The following is a 22715-nucleotide window of genomic DNA, read 5'->3' as shown; positions in this document are numbered from 1 at the left end:
AGGTGCTGAGCATAAAAAAATAAGAATGACATTGCCTGATTCTACAGAGAATACACTTTACAGAAGAGGAAGGGAATAAATATTTAGTAAGCACTTAGTATGTGTCAGGCATTGTGTTTTAAAGACTTTTAAGTGCTATTATGATGTCCATTTTTCAGTTGAAGAAACTTAGGCAAAGATTAAGTGACTTGCTTAAGGTATTCAACTAGGAGGTATTCAAAAAATAATTTGAACTCAGCTCTTCCTTACTCCAGATCCATTACTCTATCCATTGTGCTATCTAGCTATTTTAAAAATAAAGAAAATACTTTGCTCCTTCTGAAAGTTACATAGTTCTTTAGCAGCAGACAAAGGATAAGAGACTAGAAATCAGTTTGTTTTCTATTCCAATAACTCTCTACTATTCCATAGGTTAGGGCTACTCTGTCATTCAGAGATTTCTCTATGCCTTAATTGAAGTAAGATAAATTGGTCTGATTTTGATCACAGTGCCTAATAAGCCCAGAGGAGCTATTCTCCACTCAACAGAGAAATATCTTGAAGGTAAAGTGGGAGTTTTCTCATTCAAGTAGAAGAGAAAAGTTGTACAAGGAAAGATATGGGCCATCACACTCATGGCCTTATTTAAAGACAGTCCTTAAGGATTTCCAAAGACATTCTTCATACCCTAATGTGGTAGGCAGATGATAATTTTCTTTCTTTATGCTTAGGTTGTATTTGTGTGCCATGTCAACTGGTTTTGCAAAGATTCAAGTGAAGATAGGGCTTATTGAGAGGAGTACATTTAATGGGGCCACCTGGAGCTTGATGGAATAGATTCTGTTGCACAGATGTTTTGCCACTGTTTAAATCATCAAAGGCAAAAAGTTCAATTCACACAGGGTAGGATTCCCATTCTTTTAACATCTTCATGGAGTCTTCATTCTCAGTGTTCCTTCCTCCACAGCTGAAGACCATCATTGATAAGGAAATCTGGTCACTTCTACTCCTCCCTTAAAGAAATCTACTCCTTCAGCATAGCATAAACTTAAGTTTGTATTTCATATAAAAAAGATCATTTGTTCATACTTTGAAAAACATAAGAATTCTGAGTTCAGAGTTCTTTCTATTTTATAATTGTTATTTCAAATATTATTATATTCACTATAAAATTTATTGTTAATTTCTTATAATATCAGCATTATTTTGATGAATGCAAGCCCTCCTTAACTTTGTTTTTGATGTAATTTTGTTGATGTAAAAAGATTTAAAATAGCAATTGATTTTAATTACATCATATACTTCCATATTATTATAATATTTTATTACATTTATTAATAGGTTCATTGAAAGATTATAAATATATTTAGATTTCACTTTTTTCTTTCTGTATATCATGCAAAAATTTGAAAAAGAAAGAAAAAAGTTATTCTTAAATTCATGAGAATCTGAATATGGTTAAAGCAAGTCAGTTAAGCAAAAAGTACATTTTATCATGATAGCCCAAGATGGACTAGAATTTCAAATAGTCATTTCTAAAAATGTTATGACAAGAATGAAATTAATGGACCAACTATGCTAAAGAAGAATCATTTTTAAAAGTTGGTGTCTGCTTTAACCATCCTGTAGCTATGTATTCTCCCTGAATATTTCATAGATTGTAAACATTTCAGAAACTATATACCATAGTATGTGCTCTGGCAGTTTGTGCCATAAGGAGCATAAAAAGAAAAGTAGAACTCTCTAAGAATATGCTTAAGGACAGATCTTAAATATGACCAATGACAGAAGCAGCTTGAAAAACTTTTGAAAAACTAGAGAGTCAATGGAAGATTACATCAATATTTAGCTGTCACAAAAAGTAAAAAACTGAACACCATACCTCTTAGTTAAGGAAAGCAGAAAAGAAATGTGGAATGGATTCTGGAAAATGGAATATCAAAAAATCAAGATCTTTATCTAGCAACTAAAAGCAAAACCTAAGGTTAAAGCAATACAATAAGGTAAAGTTGTGCAATAAATTGCAAAAAAAGTTGCAAAATAAATGAACATCAATTTGTTTTAATTACTACAGAGGCTTGGGAAGAAACAAAACCAAGTAGTAAGAGAATACTTAAAAAAGGAGAATATCTGTAGGGTCTTAAGAAGTCTATTGCAATGAAATGCTTGTTGGGTCAAATGCAAAGCAAGGAGTTTAAGTATTAATATAATGAACAATAGAATGATTTTGTCAAGGAAGTTGAAGGAAACTTTAATTCCTCTGCAAAACTGGAATATATACCGAGCCTCGGTAAAATCCACAATTATTGTTTCAAATGCCTTATAGTACTGCTTGAATTACCAGTAAAACCCTTTTCCAGTTTCCCTACAAGCCTGATTACATTTTTCTTAACAGAAGACATCATACTGTTATCAACAAAATATAAGAATATAGTGACAGCTACTAAAATAAACCACTAACATGTTTATGAGCTTTACTCCAAGTATTCAGTGTATTAATAAAAATGTTCTTCTTTAAAACACACTACCAACACAATAATCTAAAGATCAATTGGTATAAAATATAACCTTTCAAGGACACAATTTAAGCCTTTTATGGCACTTCATAGCCTGAAACCAGTTATCATTGAGCTAAATAGAATGAGAATGACTTTTCAGTTAAGAGAGGATATACTGTTAAGAAAGAAAGCAGGAATGAAAACAAGGAAGGAAGGAGGGAGGGAAGAAGGAAGGAAGATAACATTTGATAAGCCCTTACTACATGGCAACCACTATCTTAAATGCTGTTAATACATATAGAAATAAAAAAGTGACAGTCCCTATCTTCAAGGAATTTCTTTTCTAATGATGGAAGACAATATATAAAAGCATCTAAGATATAGAGAAGTGAGTCTATATAACTCTGGCTCTCTTTTGGCTTTTTAGAAAAATAATTCATACTGAACCATTTTGTCATCTAATTCTTCTTAGATCATTATGTGTCACAAATAAAAAAACATTTCTTGTCCATGACTTGGTAGTTAAAGTCTCTTCAGTGCATAAACCTTTTTTTTTTAATGATTTTTTAAGCTGCCGATAAAGCCCTATCTATTCATTTATTACTTTCTAAAAGGATCTATACTCTTAAAGAAACAGTAACAGCTTTTATAACCTTTTGAGGAAAAGGCTGTTTTGAAATAAGAGCTACATTCTCTTAAAATGATAGAAAATGTGCAACACATCACTACAGACTACAAGAATTCAGCATCTACTAAATATCTAGCAATACATGACCTGATAGTTACATACCAAAAACTTGCTGATAACAATACCAAATGATGTCATAAGTATAAACTACAAAGCTAGTGGAAATATAGCTTTTCAAATTCAGCAAATAAACATTACTGAAGTCAGACAATTTTTAACAAAACTATTGACCATGTACTATAAGAAACTGATACATTCAAATTTCCTTCCTTCCTTCCTTCCTTCCTTCCTTCCTTCCTTCCTTCCTTCCTTTCTTTCTTTCTTTCTTTCTTTCTTTCTTTCTTTCTTTCTTTCTTTCTTTCTTTCTTTCTTTCTAAGCTTTTTCCATGATTATATGATTCATGGTTTTTCCTACCCCTCTTCCCTCCCTCCTCCTGGAGCTGACAAGCAAATCCACTGGGTTATACATGTATCATTGTTCAAAACCTATTTCCATATTATTCATATTTGCGTGATCTTTTAACACCAAAACTACAATCACATCTCCATTAAACCACATGATTGATTATATATTTTTCTTCTGCATTTTTAATCCCACAGTTCTTTCTCTGGATATGGATAGCATTTTCTCATAAATTCTGCTGGATTGTCCTGGATCATTGCATTGCTGCTAGTAGAAAAATCTATGACAAACAATTGTGCCACAGTGAATATATCAGTCTCTGGGTATAAGGTTCTCCTGGTTCTCCTCCTTTCACTCTGCATCAATTCCTAGAGGTCGGTCCAGTTCATACAGAATTCTTCCAGTTCATTATTTCTTTCAATACAATAGTATTCCATTACCATCAGATACCATAATTTGTTCAGTCATTCCCTAATTGATGGATCTCCCCTCATTTTCCAATTTTTTGCCACCACAAAGAACATGGCTATAAATATTTTTGTATAGGTCTTTTTCTTTATTATCTCTTTGGGGTACAAACCCAGCAGTGATATGGATGAATCAAAGGGCAGGCATTCTTTTATTGTCTTTTGGGCATAATTCCAAATTAACCTCCAGAATAGTTGGATCAATTTACAACTCCACCAGCAACGTATTGGTGTCTCAATTTTGCCACATCCCCTCTTTGCTGCCATATTGACCAATCTGCTAGGTGTGAAATGGTACCTCAGAGTTGTTTTGATTTGCATTTCTCTAATTAGGAGGGATTTAGAACACTTTTTCCTGTAATTATTGATAGTTTTTATTTCTTTATCTGAGAACTGCCTATTCATGTCCCTTAACCATTTGTTGATTGGGAAATGGCTTGATTTTTTGTAAATTTGAGTTAATTCCTTATATGTTTCGGAAAGTAAACCTTTGTCAGAGAGTTTTATTATAAAAATTTGATACATACAAAATTATAAACATCTTTATTAATAGCTGTTAACTTCAAACAAATCTCTAAGCTACATAGAATATAAACATACAAAATTTGGAGGCCTTAGCATATTAAATAAAAACAAGTAGGAATAGGATGAGATACATATGATCCATATAGTTTTGTCTGCTACTGGAGTTGTACTGAAGGTGCCTGTAGAGAGTGTACAGAAATTGTGTTAGTGCTCTAATATTCGAAAACTTAAAAAGATAATAGCACAATAGAAATTTGTTGATACAAATTTTTCCTATGACTATTTCTATGAGAACTCTTTTGAATAAGATGAAAAGAATAAAATGAATACTACTTCTAATAATAATAATAATATAAATTACTGGTAATTTCTATATAATTCCCAACCTTACATGTTTCCTGATTTGCATGATCTTCTTATCTTATAATGAATTAAGAATCAAAAAGGTATTTAATAGTTTGAACTTTCATTTGCTAATATGTTTCTATAAGGCTTATTTGTATGATAATTTAGGGAACTATTGTTGTCAAATGATGATAATAATAGCTTAATTACACTATTGGGCAGATTTTGAAAACCGGTAACCTTCATCTAAACCTTTCTCCATTCCTAAACTATTTAATCCCTTAGTGAATAAATTAGCTTTTCTGATTCTCAGATTAAGGAGAGATAATTATGAATACAAACAGATAAATAGTGATTTGAAAGCTTATATCACTGAAGTCCTGATGAAAATTCAAAATACAAGGGAATAATCTTTTTTCCTAGTGCCTCTCCAACTCTCTGGAAATAGAGGCTTGAAGAAGCATAAACTATTTCTGTAAATAAAAAAAAATCATCTATCATTCAGCTATTCAGCTTTAATATTTCTTCCAGTTGTTAAAGTGAATGCCATTCCAATATACTTTCATCTCCATGTTATATATATTTCATAATAACTATATATATATACATATATATATATAATCACATGTTTTCTTTTTTCCTTTAATCCTATGGTAGGAAATATACTCTCTAGACATTTTAAAAAAATTTTTGGCATTTAATAATATAAAGCACCCTTAGTTTTATGTAATAGCATCATTTACTTATGTTGAGGAGACGTGCTATCAGAACCAGGGATTCTTTATTATTTTATTTGTTATTTTATTATATTTATATTTATTATGAATTTAATATGTTTGTTATAATTATCTGCATCTTATACATCATTAGAACACTTCTAGGTACATTATGGAATTTATGGGGTATTCCAGCAAGACTAGCACCTCTGAGTGAGAAGGCTTGCTGAGCCCTTTTCAGTGCTATTCATCCAACTTTGGTGTCTCTTATCAAACTTTCACCTGTGGCTCCAAGAAGTTGTAGCATGCATAATGGCCATATCCAAGAAATATCTCAGAGATGGGCTAAACCCAGTTGAGGGTAACTGTAAGGTGAGTTAGGGGGATATCTACCCCATATGAAGACTTCATAGAATAGGTGGATGAGATACAATTTGTTCCAGTGGCAATGTAGCAGGCTAAAGCAGGATCTGAGAGCTTGGTTAAACATAGAAGAAGCCAAGGTCACCCACTACATTCCAGGCCATCACTAGTCATCTTGACTTTTGTCTTGCCACTGAAATTTGATGTATCTGGAAGAGTGAGTAAGGCTGGTGGCTTTGTTTAACTCTGTCTTAGTTAAGTCTAATTCATGCTCAAGTCAAGATATCACTCCTGATGTCATCCAGATAAAGGATGAAGAACAATAATAGATGCTAAATAAATATTTTAAATTGAATATTAAAAATATCTTCAGTGATCAAAATTAATCGCAATAAAATAATTTTTTCAATGTATACTTGTTTTTTTTTCTCTAGCCTGATAATTTTGGGAAATGATCTGACTTCTCTCATTCTTCTATTTATACATTTTCTATAATGGCTTTGAACAAGCCTTCCCGGACAAAAAATATATATTTTTGGTTGGACTCTGAGGTCTCCAGGATTCACTTTATAGGTATACCTTGCATATTTTGCATGTTCAGTTCCAGGCAAGGTGAATATTCCAATAAAGTGAGTCACATGTTTATTTTTTTCTTTCTCAGTGCATATAAAAGTTCTGTACAATAGTATTGTCTAAAAAATGAACACATCTTAATCAGAAATACATCATTGCTAACCATCATCTGAGACTTCATTTACTCATAATATTTTTGATGGTAAAATGTCTTGCTTTGATGTCAATGACTGCTAACTGAGAATAATGGTGATTGCTGAAGGCTGGAGTAGCTATAGCAATTTCTTAAAATAAGACAATAATAAAGTTTGCCATATTGTTGACTCTTCCTTTCACTTGAACACACATAGGCCACTGTATAGTTGTTAATTGCCCTGATTTCAATATTTTTTTGTCTCAGGGAAAAGGAAGGTCAAAGGAGAGGGAGTGAGATGAGGAACCACTGGTAGGTGAAGCAGTCAAAACATAAAAAATATTTATTGATTGAATTTTGCTGGCTAATATGGATATTGTTCATAGAAGTCCAAAACAGCCATAGTAGTAACATCAAGGATCACTGACCACAGTAAACATTACTAATAACTCATGTAAACATAGCCACTAAAATCAGTTATCTGTCAAGATGTAACACGGAATGTGAGAGTTCCACGTGATTACCTTAACGCATCCTAACATCATATATTTGGGACTGATTCCCTTATAAGTTACCTCCTTGAGGTACTCCACATAACTTTACATTTCTAAAATAGACATTCCTGATTTTTATTTCAAACCTCCTTCTCAAAATACTAACTATATTGGTTCTGAATTTGATTTGTTCACTTCCTCAAAATTATACAATGGCTCTCTGACAGAGCCAAAATAAAAATAGATAAGGTTAAAAGAGATAGGGAAGGTAACTACATCCTAATAAAAGGAAGTATAAACAATGAAGAAATATCAGTACTCAATATGTATAGCTTCCAAATTTCTAAAGGAGAAGCTAGTGGAGCTAAAGGATGAAATAGATAGCAAAACCATACTCGTGTTGGATCTCAACCTTCCTCTATCAGATCTAGATAAATCAAACCAAAAAATAAATAAGAAAGAGATAAGAGAGGTGAATGAAACCCTAGAACAATTAGAGTTAATAGATATATGGAGAAAAATGAATAGGAACAAAAAGGAATACACCTTCTTTTCAGCAGCATACGGAATATTCACAAAGATAGACCACGTTATAGGGCATAGAAACATGGCAAACAAATGCAAAAAAGCAAAAATAATAAATACAACCTTCTCAGATCATAATGCAACAAAAATAGTCATAAGTAAGAATATATGGAGAGGCAAACCAAAATAAATAATATGATTCTCCAAAATAATTTAGTGAAAGAACAAATCATAGAAACGATTAAAAATTTCATTGAAGACAATGACAATGAAGAGACATCTTACCCAAACTTATGGGATGCAGCCAAAGCAGTTCTAAGGGGAAAATTGATATCACTGAGTGCATATATTAACAAATTAGGGAAGGCAGAGTAATGAATTGGGCACGCAACTTAAAAAACTAGAAAATGAACAAATTAAAAATCCTCAGATGAAAACTAAATTAGAAATTGTAGAAAATAAAGGAGAAATCATTAAAATACAAAGCAAAAGAACTATTGAATTAATAAATAGGACTAGAAGCTGGTATTTTGAAAAAACAGATAAAATAGACAAAGTAGTGGTAAACCTAATAAAAAAAAAAGGAAAGGAGAAAACCAAATTAACAGTGTCAAAGATGAAAAGGGAGACCTCACCTCTAATGAAAAGGAAATTAAGGCAATCATTAAAAACTATTTTGCCCAATTATATGGAAATAAATAGAGCAATCTAGGTAATATGTATGAATATCTACAAAAATATAAATTGCCTAGATTAACAGCAAAAGAAATAGAATGCTTAAATAATTCAATATCAGAAAAAGAAATTGAACAAATCATCAAAGAACTCCCTAAGGAAAAATTACCAGGGCCTGATGGATTCACAAATGAATTCTATCAAACATTCAAAGAGCAACTAATCCTAATACTATAAAAATTGTTTGAGATAATAAGCAAAGAAGGAATCCTACCAAATTCCTTTTATGACACAAATATAGTACTGATTCCAAAGCCAAGTAGATAAAAAAAGAGAAGGAAAATTACAGATCAATCTACTTAATGAACATAGTTGCAACAACAAGCTAACAAACAAAAATAACATGATTACCTCAATATATGCTAAAAAAGCTTTTGACAAAATACAACACCAATTCCTATTGAAAACACTAGAAAATATAGGAATAGAAGGACCTTTCCTAAAAATTATAAACAGTATATGTCTTAAATCTTCAACAACCATCATTTGCAATGGGGATAAATTAGAAGTCTTTCCAATAGGATCAGTAGTGAAACAAGGATGCCCATTATCACCTTTATTATTTAACATTTTACTAGAAGCACTAGCAGTAGCAATTAGAGAAGGAAAAGAAATTGAAGGTGTCAAACTAGGCAATGAGGAGACTAAGGTATCACTCTTTGCAGATGAGGTGATGGTCTACTTAAAAAATCCTAGAGAATCTAATAAAAATCTAGCAGAAATAATCAACAACTTTAGCAAAGTTGCAGTATACAAAATAAATGCACACAAATCATCAGCATTTCTAAATATTTCCAACACATCACAGCAGCAAGAGTTAGAAAGAGAAACACCATTTAAAATCACCCTAGACAATATAAAATACTTAGGAATCTATCTACCAAAACAAACACAGGAATTATATGAACACAACTACAAAATGCATTCCAAACAATTAAAACTAGATCTAAACAACTGGAAAAACATTGACTGTTTATGGGTAGGGGGAGCCAACATAATAAAAATGCACATACTGCCCAAATTAATTTACTTATTTAGTGCAATACCTATCAAACTACCAAAAAACTTTTTTACTGAATTAGAAAAAAACTATAACAAAGTTCATTTGAAAGAACAAAAGATCAAGAATATCAAGGGAAATAGTGAAAAAAAAAACATGAAGGAAGGTGGCCAAGCAGGACCAGATATTAAGCTATAATATAAAGCAGCATTCATCAAAACAATATAGTACTGGCTAAGAGACAGAAGGGAGAATCAGTAGAATAGACTTGGGGTAAGTGATGTCAGTAAAACAGTGTATGATAAACCCCTAAAGCCCAACTTTTGGGACAAAAAAATCACTATTTGACAAAAACTGCTGTGAAAATTGGAGAAGAATATGGGAGAGATTAGGTTTAGATCAACATTTCACACTCTACCTCAAGATAAATTCAGAATGGGTGAAACTTGAATATAAAGAAGAAAACTGTAAGTAAATTAAGTGAACGCAGAATAGTATACTTGTGAGATCTCTGGGAAAGGAAAGATTTTAAAACCAAGCAAGAGTTAGAAAAAATTGCAAAATGTAAAATAAATAATTTAGATTATATTAAATTAAAAATGTTTTGTACAAACAAAAACAATGCAACCAAAATCAGAAGGGAAACAACAAACTGGGAAAAATCTTTATAACAAAAAATTCTGACAGAGGTCTAATTACTCAAATATACAAGGAGTTAAATCAATTGTATAAAAAATTAAGCCATTCCCCAATTGATAAATGGGCAAGGAACATGAATAGACAATTTTCAGATAAAGAAATCAAAAGTATCAATAAGCACATGAGAAAGTGTTCTAAATCTCTAATAATTAGAGAAATCCAAATCAAAACAACTCTGAGATATTACCTCACATCTAGCAGATTGGTTAAAATGATAGCAGGGAAGATTAATGAATGTTGGAGGGGATGTGGCAAAATTGGGACATTAATGCATTGCTGGTGGAGTTGTGAACTGATCCAACCATTCTGGAGGGCAATTTGGAATTATGCCCAAAGATCAATAAAAGAATGCCTGCCCTTTGATCTAGCCATAGCATTGCTGGGTTTGTAACCCAAAGAGATCATAGCTAGAAAGACTTGTACAAAAATATTTATACCCATGCTCTTTGTGGTGGCAAAAAAATGGAAAATGAGCGTATGTCCTTCAATTAGGGAATTGCTGAACAAATTGTGGTATATGCTGGTGATGGAATACTATTGTTCTCAATGGAATAATGAACTGGAGGAATTCCATGTGAACTGGAAAGACCTCCAGGAATTGATGCAAAGTGAAAGGAGCAGAGCCAGAAGAATATTGTACACAGAGACTGATACACTGTGATAAAATCGAATGTAATGGACTTCTGTACTAGCAGCAATGCAATGACCCAGGACAATTCTGAGGGATTTATGGAAAAGAATGCTACCCACATTCAGAGGAAGAACTACAGGAGAGGAATCACAGAAGAAAAACCACTGCTTAAAAACTTGGGTTGATGCAGACATGATTGGGGATGTTGTCTGGAAACGACCACACCAATGCAATTATCAATAATATGTAAATAAGTCTTGATTGATGACACATGTTAAAACCAGTGGAAATGTGCGTTGGCTATGGGGGTGGGAGTTTGAGGGGGTGAAGGGTAAAGTAAAACCAAGAATCATGTAACCATGGAAATTTTTTCTTAAAATAAAAAAAAAATTATACAGTGGTATATAAAATGACAGATAAGATAATTATCACCAATAACATTTCCAAAGATGCGAATAAATGTCCATCTAATTTTCCACTGTTGTTTCAATAACCCATAATGAAAAGACTGATATAGTAAGAAAATTGAAAAATGTTCTTTCATGAGTCATTTCATATTTTAAGTACCTTACAGAGTTAAATGGCAGTGGTACAGTCACTATAAACAAGGAGAATAAAACATTTGTGCCAAAAAGCAGTCACACTAGATTTTGCCAGTTTAAAAAAAGGGAAATGGAAGAAAATGGAAGTAAATGTTCAATAAGTACCTGAAGAAAGTAAATTCTTGACGAAGCTTACTATAAGCTAGTTTTATTCTAATAGTCATAAAAGAATGCTCTTCAATTAACCTTTCTTTTAGAAGGCAGCAAGATGCTTCAAGTATGAGTTTAAAGAATGACACTTAAATGTATTATAAGATTCTATCCCATAATCTCTAAATTATAGAAAGAGTTCTATCACTTTTCAATTAATATATGCACAAACATATATATGTGTACATACATATATTTCACATTAGTATTTTTATATTTTTTGAGGACATAAATTTTCAAAGTATACAAGGTTGAGTAAGTAATTACTTTTCTAGTAATTAAAGATTAGGCATAGTTCCAAGAATAAGGTACAATGAATTTAACTTTGAAAAATATGTGGCTAAGATAAAAATTTCTGTATTTGCTATTTTATTATTGATTATATGATTTATAATATATGTTATAAAGGTGTATTGCTGCTGTGGAATTTTAAATAACTGCTAACTAAATATATTACAGACTGCAAAAAAGATGACTGAAGCTTAGGAAAATAGCCTTTACATTTATCAATTTAGAAAGGAGAAGCAAGTAGCAAGCAATGTTGTTAGTTAGTCTACTTTTTGTGATTCATACAAAAACAATGATGCTTCTGAAGAAAATAATATGAAGACTCTTATGAATAGCAGGAAGCCATGGGAGTTTTTTGAGTAGGGGAGTAACATGACCAGACCTGAATTTTAGGAAAAAGCACCCTAGTTATTTAAAGGAAGACAGAATGGAATGGGGGAAGAATTGAGGTAGATAATTTCGTCATCAGGGCACTGAAATAATCTAAGTATTGAGACAATGAGGACCTTACCAGAGTGGTAGCAGTATCAGAGGAGAGAAGGGGGGCATGTTAGAAAGATGTTGCAAAGATGAAAATCAAGAAGCCTTGGCAATAGCTTTGATGTGAGAGGTGAGAATTAGTGAGGAATACAGGATGATTCCTAAATTGTGAGCCTGAAAGACTGGGAGGATGATGTTTTCCTCTACAGTTGTAGGGAGGAAAGTTAGGGGAAGATTTAAAGGGAAAAGGAATGAGAAGCCTTCCCAAACTCCTCTTAATTCCAGTACCTTCCCTCTGTTAATCATTTTCTATTTATCTTATATATCTTGCTGTTGTCTCCTCCTTTAGATTATAAGCTAGAACTATCTTTTCTTTTTTTTTTGTATCCATAGTTCTTAGTAAATTAGTAAAAATTAGTCCAAAATTAATGAATATTCCTTGATTGATTGATGTGAAGAATCTGGACTAAATTAATGCAAAATAGCATCCACAATCACATCTATCTAAAATTAATATAGTTGCTTAAATGAGCAACTATTAAAAACAATTCATGTTAGTATGATGAATCATTGCTGAGAGATCTAAATTCCATGCTCAGTTAATGGTTTGCTTTAATTGCAGAATTCTCTTGTTCCAACAATAACATTTTGGGAATCTCTTAGATGAAATGTTTCAGGATCACCATTTTAGTAAAAATTTCAAAATTTAAAAAATAGTCAAAAAGTAACTTTTGAATGAACAGAGTTTATGATAGTTCAAGACAACATACAGGCCAAGAAATTATCTCATTACATGTTACAGAGATTAAAGGGATTTTTTCAGATATTACTGTACACAAATATGTCAGAGAACTTTGGTTAGATTCTAGAATGAAATAAATGCATACTCTTTAAAACGATCAAATCGATTCATACATTATGACCATGACTCATACCTTGGAGGATTTTATTATTGTTTTGTTTAGAGAGTTAAGATATAGAGAACAGAGTCTGAAAGATTATAGACTACTTTGGGGGATCACAATGAAACATATGAATTTCCATAGCAGTTTATATCATATGCAATCATATAACCTGAATCAAAAAAGCCCAGGAGAAATATCACATGCAAAGCACTAATAATAAAATACCTGTACATCTTGTCATTTATTGATATAAACTAGAGTATCAACAGAGAACATAGTGGTTTGGACTCTTAGAGGCAAAGTAATTAAGATTTATAATCTTTGGTGTCAGCTCTTTGGCCCAGTGGATTGAGAGCCAAACCTAGAGATAGGAGGGTCTGTGTGCAAATCTGTCCTCAGTTACTTCCTAGATGTGTGATCTTGAGTAAGGCACTTAACCCTTACTATTCTCCTTCCTTAGAGTCAATACTTAATATTGATTCTAAGATGGAAAGTAAGGGTTAAAAAAAGGAATGATAATCTTTTCTGACAGGAAACTAGGGCAAAATCAATCAATTAGTCTATCAACATTTATTAAACTGCTGATCAGTAAGTCACTAAGCTATACTCTAGGCATATATAAAAAAGAAACAACCCACATGTAGATGTTGAGTCTATCTGAGAGAGATAGATAGATGGATGGATAGATAGATAGACAGATAGAGAGAGAGAGATGGATAGATAGATAAAGATATAGGTTTAGATACCCCCCCCAAAAAAAAAGGTTATAAAGCATTTCAGGGTGGGGAAGAATTAATAGCGTGATTCAGGAAATATTTCATGCAGATAGTAACTTTTGAGCAGAACTTTGAAGGTCACTAGATGTTATATGTTTATCATTCTTAATATCTCATTTTCCCTAAACCCATATAACACATTTTATCAGTTCTACTCATTCAACATTTTTGTCATCTATCCTCATCTAACTACTCATAGAGCCGTTCTGTTAGTCCAAGCTTTCATAACCTCTTATGTAGATTATTTGAATAGCTTTCTAATTAAACTCCAAACCTTAAATCTGTCCCTTTTAGAGCTCATCATTTACATGGCAACTGCAATGATATTCCCAAAGCTTTGTTATTGTATTTCCTTCCTCAACAACAAGTAAAATACTGTGTACAGAGTGGAAAAAGGATCTTGAAGCACTTCCCAGGATAGATACTGTGGCTTTGTTGTAATTCACTTCAGTTGTGTCTCATTCTTTGTGACTCCATGAACAAGAGCATGCCAGGTCCTTCTATCCTTTACAATTTCTAGAAGTTTGTCCAAGTTCGTGATCATTGTTTCCATGACATTGTATATCTCAACCTCTGTGATCCTCTTTTTTTCCCTTCAATCTTTCTCAACATTAGAGTCTTTCTTTTCCAGTGAGTCCTGACTTCTTATGTGGACAGATAATTTAAGTTTCACCTTCAGTATTTGACTGTCCAGCAAATAGTTTGAATTAATTTCTTTAAATATTGACTGATTTGATCTTCTTGCTGTCTAAGGAACATACAAAAGGCTTTTCAGCACTACAATTTGAAAACTCCAATTCTGAGGAGCACAGCTTTTCTTGTAATCCACCTCTTACAACCAAGAATGTGAGAAAAATCATTTTTCTAGTATAAGAGGCATCTAGTTTAAGGGCTAAAGAGTTAGCTTTGAAACTAGGAAAACCTGCTCTCAGTTGTTGCTTAGACATATGCTGGCTATGTGACTCTTAGCAAGTTATTTAACCCCCTTGGTTTCAAATAAGGTGCTTCTCTTCATTAGAGAGGGAGGATCTTGATTAAAGAGTTCACTATACCAATAAAACCAAAGGTCCACTACATATACTTATCCTGTCCACTATCAAGCAAACACACAGACAAAAAAAAACATTACAATAATTCTAGAATAATGTCACTTTTATTGATATCATAAACATTTAATTTAAATGAATTTTACATTATTCATCAGAATAAACCATATTATTGAACAAGAATGCAAACAATTCATGGTTTTCAAAGGGAAGAACAGATTGACTTTAATCATTACACAATACAGGTTACATAATGGAAATTTGATAATGAAATTTCATGGACCGAGATTTCTCATGAGAACTAGAGACATTGATTTTGAGTACTAAGGGGATTTGCCAATGACTATCCAGTCTTTGTAGCAAGCAGAGATGTTTTCTGCTTTTCATCATTCCATGTGGAAATTTTGATAGAGACTTTAGAGATAAATGGTTATGAAGACCCAAGACCCAGAGTTGGTGTTGTGATGATGAAAATTATATTAATTAATTGTGGAGATGAAAGAACTGATGACTGAGAAGTGACTGGGTCAGAACTGATAGAGCATTCAAAAGATACAATCTAAGTATAAATTCTTTTTTCTTGAAAGTAAACAGGTAATGATGTGTGTTACAATACAGAACAGGAGCAGTTGACTATATTTTTCTAAGACACAGAGAAAGGTGGAGGGAGTGGGTGGGAAGAGACAGAGAGAGAGATAGAAAGAGAGAGAGAAAGAAAGGAGAGAAAAAAAGGAGAATGAGACAGTGAGAGGTAGAAAAAGTCTTGAAAGAAATGAGAGGGAAATGGAAGGAAGTGGAGAGATAGATAAGAGACAGATAGATAGTCACAGACACAGAGATAGGGAGACAAAAGTCTACTGAGACAGAGGTAGAGGTAGAAGGGTGTCTGAGTTATGCATCTAGATAACTATCTGCTTGTAATCAGACTTCATATTTTAGGGTTTTCTGAGGGTTTTTTGTTTTATTTGCACTTAAATAGGTTACAAAAGTTCTGTCTATGTCAATAACTTGATTCATAGTTCATAGGATTTATAATTGAACAGGAACTTAAAGATCATCTAGTCAAACCTCTTCATTTGACTGATTAGGAAGTTGTAATGTTAAGTGAGTTGTTCAAAATCACCGAGAAAGTGACTCAATCAACATTTAAACTCATATCTTTTTTATCAATTGCCATCCCACATTTCCTATTACTCCAAAAACTTTGGTTTTGATTAAGTTCAGGAGCTGTGTAGAACTCCAGTAATAACACGTTTGCCAAGGGTTTTGCAGTTTACAAAATACCTATTCCTTACAACAACCCTTTGAAGCAGGTGGCAGAGTGATTATTTTTACACCTCTTTGCAGATGAAGAAAAAAGACTCAGGGATATATATGGCCCTTAATAATCCAATTAAGTGGGACTCTGATCTCAGGTCTTTGACTTCCAAACCAATGCTCATTTCACTAAACCATAGCAACCAGAAAAGTCAGATTTCTTGCTTTAATACAATGATTAAACAGACTCCTTAAGCACAGGAGCCTATTCTTTACTCTGATCAGCATGTACAATATAAATTAGAGTTTATTGTACTTTTTGCCCTTTGGATCTTGAGTTCACCTCAGTGTCTTTAACACTTAATTCTTGTGGGTAAAAGGTCTCTGGAATGACTGTTGTCATCAACATCAACTAGAATCATTAGAACATTGTTGCACATGGCTAGTGTGAAAATTTCTTAATCTCCTCTTCTTTTCTCACAATTATATCTCTCTCCAAAAAAGGAAAAGAGATCATAATACTGATGTCATATTTGTATATAGCACCATCCCTGAGAATCTCAGGAAGCTTTATTGTCTGTTTTATATAAGTAATTGGATTTTTAATTTTCTTTTTCCAAGAGGCAACTATTATTTCCTTTAAGCAGATAAAAAAATCTCAGCCCTTAAGAACTGAAAAACTTTCAATTACTCTGTTATAGGGTTATCCACATGCAAAAAAATATTGTCTTTCTAAATTAGCATGATTGTTTTTATTTCCTTCTTCCTCCTTTTACTTCTTTTAATTAGGAAAAATGGATTGAAAAGAAGCTTCCTGACAGGAACTATATCTGACAACAGTGGCTGATATAATTCTGGCCATGCCATTCTCCTACTTAGCAAATTCCAGTGGAAACTTATTAACTCTTAGCCAAGGGTTCTGAATATTTCTTTGTGTTTTTGTCATGGACCATTTTGTCAGACTAGCAAAGCCCTTTGGCTCCTCAGAATTATTATTTTTTTAAACATGTAAAATAAAATACATTTGATCAAAAAAGAAACAAATTATATTATGATATGGTCTTCAAAATATTAAACAAACAAAAAGTTCATAGGGTCCAGGTTAAAAATCTCTGAATCAAAGGATATAAATGTCTGTTTCACAGTTAAATCCCCTCAAAATCTGATCTCGCTCTCTCTCTCTCTCTCTCTCTCTCTCTATCCCTTTCTCTTGAATCCTTACTAGAGCATAAATTTCTTGAGAGTAATGGTTGATTGATTTACAAAATATTTTATTTCTGTCTTTAATTTTCCCAGATAGTTAATAACCACATTTATATCGAATGGAAATAATTATGTAAACACATCTCTCCTTTCTGTTTATAACCAATAAATTGTTTTTGGAGAATGTCCTTGGTAGAGGGTACTATTTGGATATTTGTTTTAAGGTGTTTCCTGTCACAGAAACATAAATGTATCAACAAATTTAATACAAATGAAAGAAAATGTTCACCACTTTTTGGCTATAACATGAATAATGGGGGAGATGAAAATTAGAAAAAAATAGCTTTATAAAGCTATGCCTCATTTATTGTATAACTAGTAGAAATACACACACATTTTTCTTGACCACTATAGTCCTTCCTAGAAGAGTCCTATCAGATGATCAACTACTATTCTATAACTCAGCTAGCATGTAACAAAGACTGGATTTGAACCATGGTGATCCTGACATCAAGGATAGTCCTCTGAGCTCATGCTGCTTTTCTGACTATAATTGCCAAGAGACATAAAAGTATATTACCGGAAGTTATAAGGCAGGAATTGGTCCTTCAAAATACATGTGTACAGTGACCTGTCACCTGAACAAAAGATTTTATCTTTTTTCTCCTCATTTTGCTCTTGGTTTAATATGTGATAATTCTTTCTACTATTACTTGTGTTAATGAATTTTTAATTTGGTGTCTGAAAATGCACTTTTGTTTTTCAACCATTTGAATAATAATGGAGACACATATCTCTCAAAATGGGGAAGGCAAATATCTTGCTAATAGGGAACGTATACATATTATTTTATTTAGTAATAGAAGAATGATTAGCTTATAAGATACCATTCTGCCATTTTATTTTGGATTCTTCATTTCCTTTTTTGCTTCGTTTTTATAACTTTACAGATATTAATCAAAATATAATTTCCTTTTGCCTCATGTCACAACAAACTTTCCTCTTGTTCTGTCTGTAAGTTGATCACAGGGTTTCAAAATTTCCCCCAAAAGTCATAAAAGCAGACAGAAGCAGCTGGAGAGATAAAGGAATTAAAATTATATTTTAAGTCTCTTACCATAGTAACCAGACAGCCTGAGGGCTCTGGCTTGGATGGATGATTACCACCTATTGAGTCTTAAGAACTGTTACCCAGCAACAAACTTTGGTCATTTGGCCTAACAAGGTTTACATTAACACCTTGTTACATGCCAGTGCCCTAAGAATTTTTTATTTCAACTTAGCTTCTGATAATGTTTTTTTATGGTCATTATCTCCAAGTTTTTGGCTTTACAATAAATAAGAACATCATAAGATATAATTTCAAAAGAAAATTTGTTTTTATTAGCTTTAATTATGAAAAATCAGAATAAATTATAAATAAATGAAACAGTAGATAATTTTTTAAAACAAAAAACTTTGGAAAACTTTAAAAATGTTTAGAAAATGCTAATCCAAGTTAGTATATAGTTATAAGTATAGATACTTATAAAGAACTCTCTAAAATCAAGAAATAATTTGAATTACATTAAGGCTGGATTGGTAATCTATATATTAATAACCCAAATTATTGTTACAATTATGTTTGGGTAGGATTTCATTTCGATTTCCAGGTCTTGTGACTGCTAATGTTGTGATTGTGTGATTAAGTGATGGGTGATTAAGCCAAATTTTATATGTTGGTATAAACCTTCCAAATTTTCAATTCTTTAAGACAAAGAGTGAATGAATAAAGTAAGATAGGCATGCAGAGATAGCCTGAATTTATATTTTCCCCCTAAAGTCATCCATCTTCTGAATTTCCCTTTCTGAGTGAGAACACCATCATTTTTTCTACTCTATTAAGCTCTCAACTTTATGCTTGACTCCTCTTTCACTTGAAACTATTCAATTGCCAATGATCTCTTAACTGACAAATATGATGGTTCTTTTCTCAATCTTCTTGCATCTTGCCCTTCTATACCACTTAATACTGGGAAGCACCTTCTCCTTGTGGATTCTTATTCTCATTGTGTTCTGATTCTTTCTTTTTCTTTTTCCTTTTTCTATTTATTCTCTTCTGTCTTCACTCACTTAGTGAACTTCATCACTTCCATGGTTTTATTATGTCCATTCCTCTAAGCTCCCAGATACATAGCTTGTCACTCTCTTGAGTTTACATCCCACAATATATTCTTCCACTTGGATAGGCACTATATTAAAAACAAAACTTATCTTTTATGTAAAACCCTCTCCAATTTGAAACTTTACTACTTATGTTGAAGACATTACCATTCTTTCAGTTACCTAAATTCTCCACATTAGTATTATTTTTTTGATGTAACATCCCCTCTTAGCCCACCCTAAATGAAATTAATTACCAAACCCTGTCATTTCTATGTCTATAATATCTCTTGATATATGTTTCCTTGTATGTGCTCATACACCCATTCCTAAAGTATAGTCCTTTACTAGTTGCGGAAATAGTCTCCTAATTACTATCCTTACCTTAAGTCTCTTTCCTTTCCAATCTATTCTTCACTCTACTCCTAAAGTAATTTTCCTAAATCACAAGTCTGAAGATGTCCCATTCATACTCATTTCAGAGGCACTTTGTTGAAATTTTATTTCTTCATCCTATCCCTTTAAAATGTCTATTTTAAAAAATTCCTTAGAGTACATAATTATTATGACTGTAGTACACACACATATATTTACATATGTATGAACATATAAAATATATAAATAAGTAAATGACTCATACTTTGGGGGAAAAAGCTAATTTTTCAGATGATAGGGGTATTTTAAAAGAAAAATTTAGAGACCATTGCTTTAAATAATTCAGTTTACCTATCTGAGGTTTTCAATTCCACTTTATTTAGCATGAAATTAGAGTGCATTTATTTTTAAGATGTGTGTACACTTTTGTATTTATGTTCGCTATTTTCATTCCATAATAAAAGAGAAAGAAAAGCCACTGAGTCACAACTAAGAGGTGCTGAGAGCAATATATAAGCCAAATAATTAAAAAAGACCAAAAGCTTTCAATTATCCACTCATTCTCATATGCTATGAGGATCATTTAACCTCATATGGAATTCTATGAAAGTCACCAAAGTCTCTCATTTTCAGACAGCTGCATCCCTCTTACTCCTTGGTGCTCATTCTCTCTCCCTCCTTTAGTATCACCCTGTTATGGATGTTTGTCATTCTTCTTTTTAGTTTAGATTTGGTTTGCATTTATTATCACCTAATCAGAATCTGGCTGAATTTGAATACTAGAAAGATAACTCTTCCTCTTCAGTAAATCATTGCTTTTGTGTTTCATTCATTTGACTTGATTTTTTAAATAAAATTTTCATTTTTTCCCAAATTACATCAGTTTGGTTCTTTTGGCCCCAGAAGGCATAAGTTTCTGTTGATGTACAAATTTGATGAGATAAAAGCAGTGGTTATGTTCCCCAACCCTTTCCCCATTAACATACTATTTTTCTGTCATCAAAGATGGGAAAAAAGGAAAGATTAAAAACATCATCTAATCCTATTTCTTTTCCCCACAAAACAAAAATAACAACAAGGCATTTATCTGTGAGCACAATATATATATATATATGTATATATATATGTACATACATATACATATACATATACATATACATACATATACATATACATATACATATACATATACATATATATATTTTTTAATTAATATCTAGTAGAGAAATTTGGAAGAGAGAAAAGGTGGGATGGAAGAGGGTATGAAGAAAGAGTTATAGGGTGTGCGATACAGAAAGTATCTGTAGGTTTGGTCCACTTCTTTTTTGTATTGAAAGGGTTCATATCCTATCTTATTGAGGAGGCAGGCAGGGAGAAGCACCATTGATACTGAATAAGGGTCCCAGTTGGTAGGAGGGAGGTGATCTTCAAAGTAGTCCTAATCTCTCTTGCACAACCATCCTGGGAATGCAGATTCTGGCACCATGGTTGGCCACACATTAATGCTGGAAGTCTCGTTGAAATGTAACAGGGATTGGGCATTGTTCAGATCTCCTCTGGGATCATAGACTCAGATGTGACTCTGGTGTTGCTCTGGATTGCTTCTTCAATGTACTTTAGACAATTGTCCTCTCTCATGGCTATGGTACTAAAATCATGTGGAAACCAAGACCATTTTAGTTCCCAGGGATTGGCTTGGGCTCAAATGATACAATTCACATATCTTCATTCACTTAATGGAGAATGATGTGAGTAACCCAGAGTTGATCTCCAATTTCAATCCATCACTTCACAAGGTCCTATCTGGAACTCCCACTGAGCTGGCATCACTTAAGCATTTGTCCCCCCAGTTTTGACTGCAGTGTATAGGCAAGCACAGTCATGAGCTTCTGCTATATTTCTTTCTTTCACAGGCTTAGACAGTTCCAACACACAATAATATGGATCCTGGAGCCCAGGGACACATTGAAAGGCCAACTAAAAGGGTATCTCTCTGTTTCCATGAGAATATTTTCTTGCTGTATGCCACACTGGGGTCTGTGGCTAGAGACCATATCTATTATTCATTTATAGGTATGTCTCAAATTGGTCTCTGCAGACTTTTAGTTATATTTAAAAACTTCACAGAAAACCAATTTTTTAGCATTCTCTCATAAGTGGTCTCAGGACACAGTAGCAAGAATAGGGCACATGCCACTGTTAGAGCCTTCAGACTGAAAAGTTCTGGAATCATCAAAATTCCATCCAAGAACATCATCATTGCCTTTTGGTTCACAGCCTAGGGTCCATGTTTTACAGGACAAAATCTCATCAGTGTCATCAATCTATATAGACATAGCCTGGACTTTATTAGCTTGAGACATTTTCATGTACAACTGCTTGATATTTTTGTTCAAGTCAGAACTAGCCAAGTTGACCATATTGGAAGCTTTCCTGGGCCTGAAAGTATACAGGAATGAGATGTCCAAAGGGAGGGCACAGGACAATCATGGCACTTCCTGCTGGGATGGTAGGAGGCTTTAGGCTAGAAGTCATGGAGGTGGTTCTCTATAGGTTAAATTTTCAATAATGATTTTCTGACATTTTGCAAGTGATATTCTTCCCTTCCTCCCTCCTCTCCCCCTTTCCCAAGACAGCATGTAATATGATATAGGTTGTACATATGTTATTATAGAATACATATTTCCATGTTCACCATGTTGTAAAAGAACTACTGT

At 32.7% G+C, this 22715-nt stretch overlaps 1 pseudogene; it reads right to left on the bottom strand.

Moving 5' to 3' along the window:
- Positions 1-22418, bottom strand: part of LOC123251336 — an 82069-nt pseudogene extending 59651 nt beyond the window's left edge.
- Between the last annotated feature and the right edge of the window lie 297 nt (positions 22419-22715).

This window comes from Gracilinanus agilis, chromosome 1 (genome assembly GCF_016433145.1).
Source record: "Gracilinanus agilis isolate LMUSP501 chromosome 1, AgileGrace, whole genome shotgun sequence".
In the NCBI taxonomy this organism is placed as follows: domain Eukaryota; kingdom Metazoa; phylum Chordata; class Mammalia; order Didelphimorphia; family Didelphidae; genus Gracilinanus; species Gracilinanus agilis.
The sequence above is the reverse complement of the archived record's forward strand: the minus strand, read 5'-3'. Positions and strand labels throughout refer to the sequence as shown.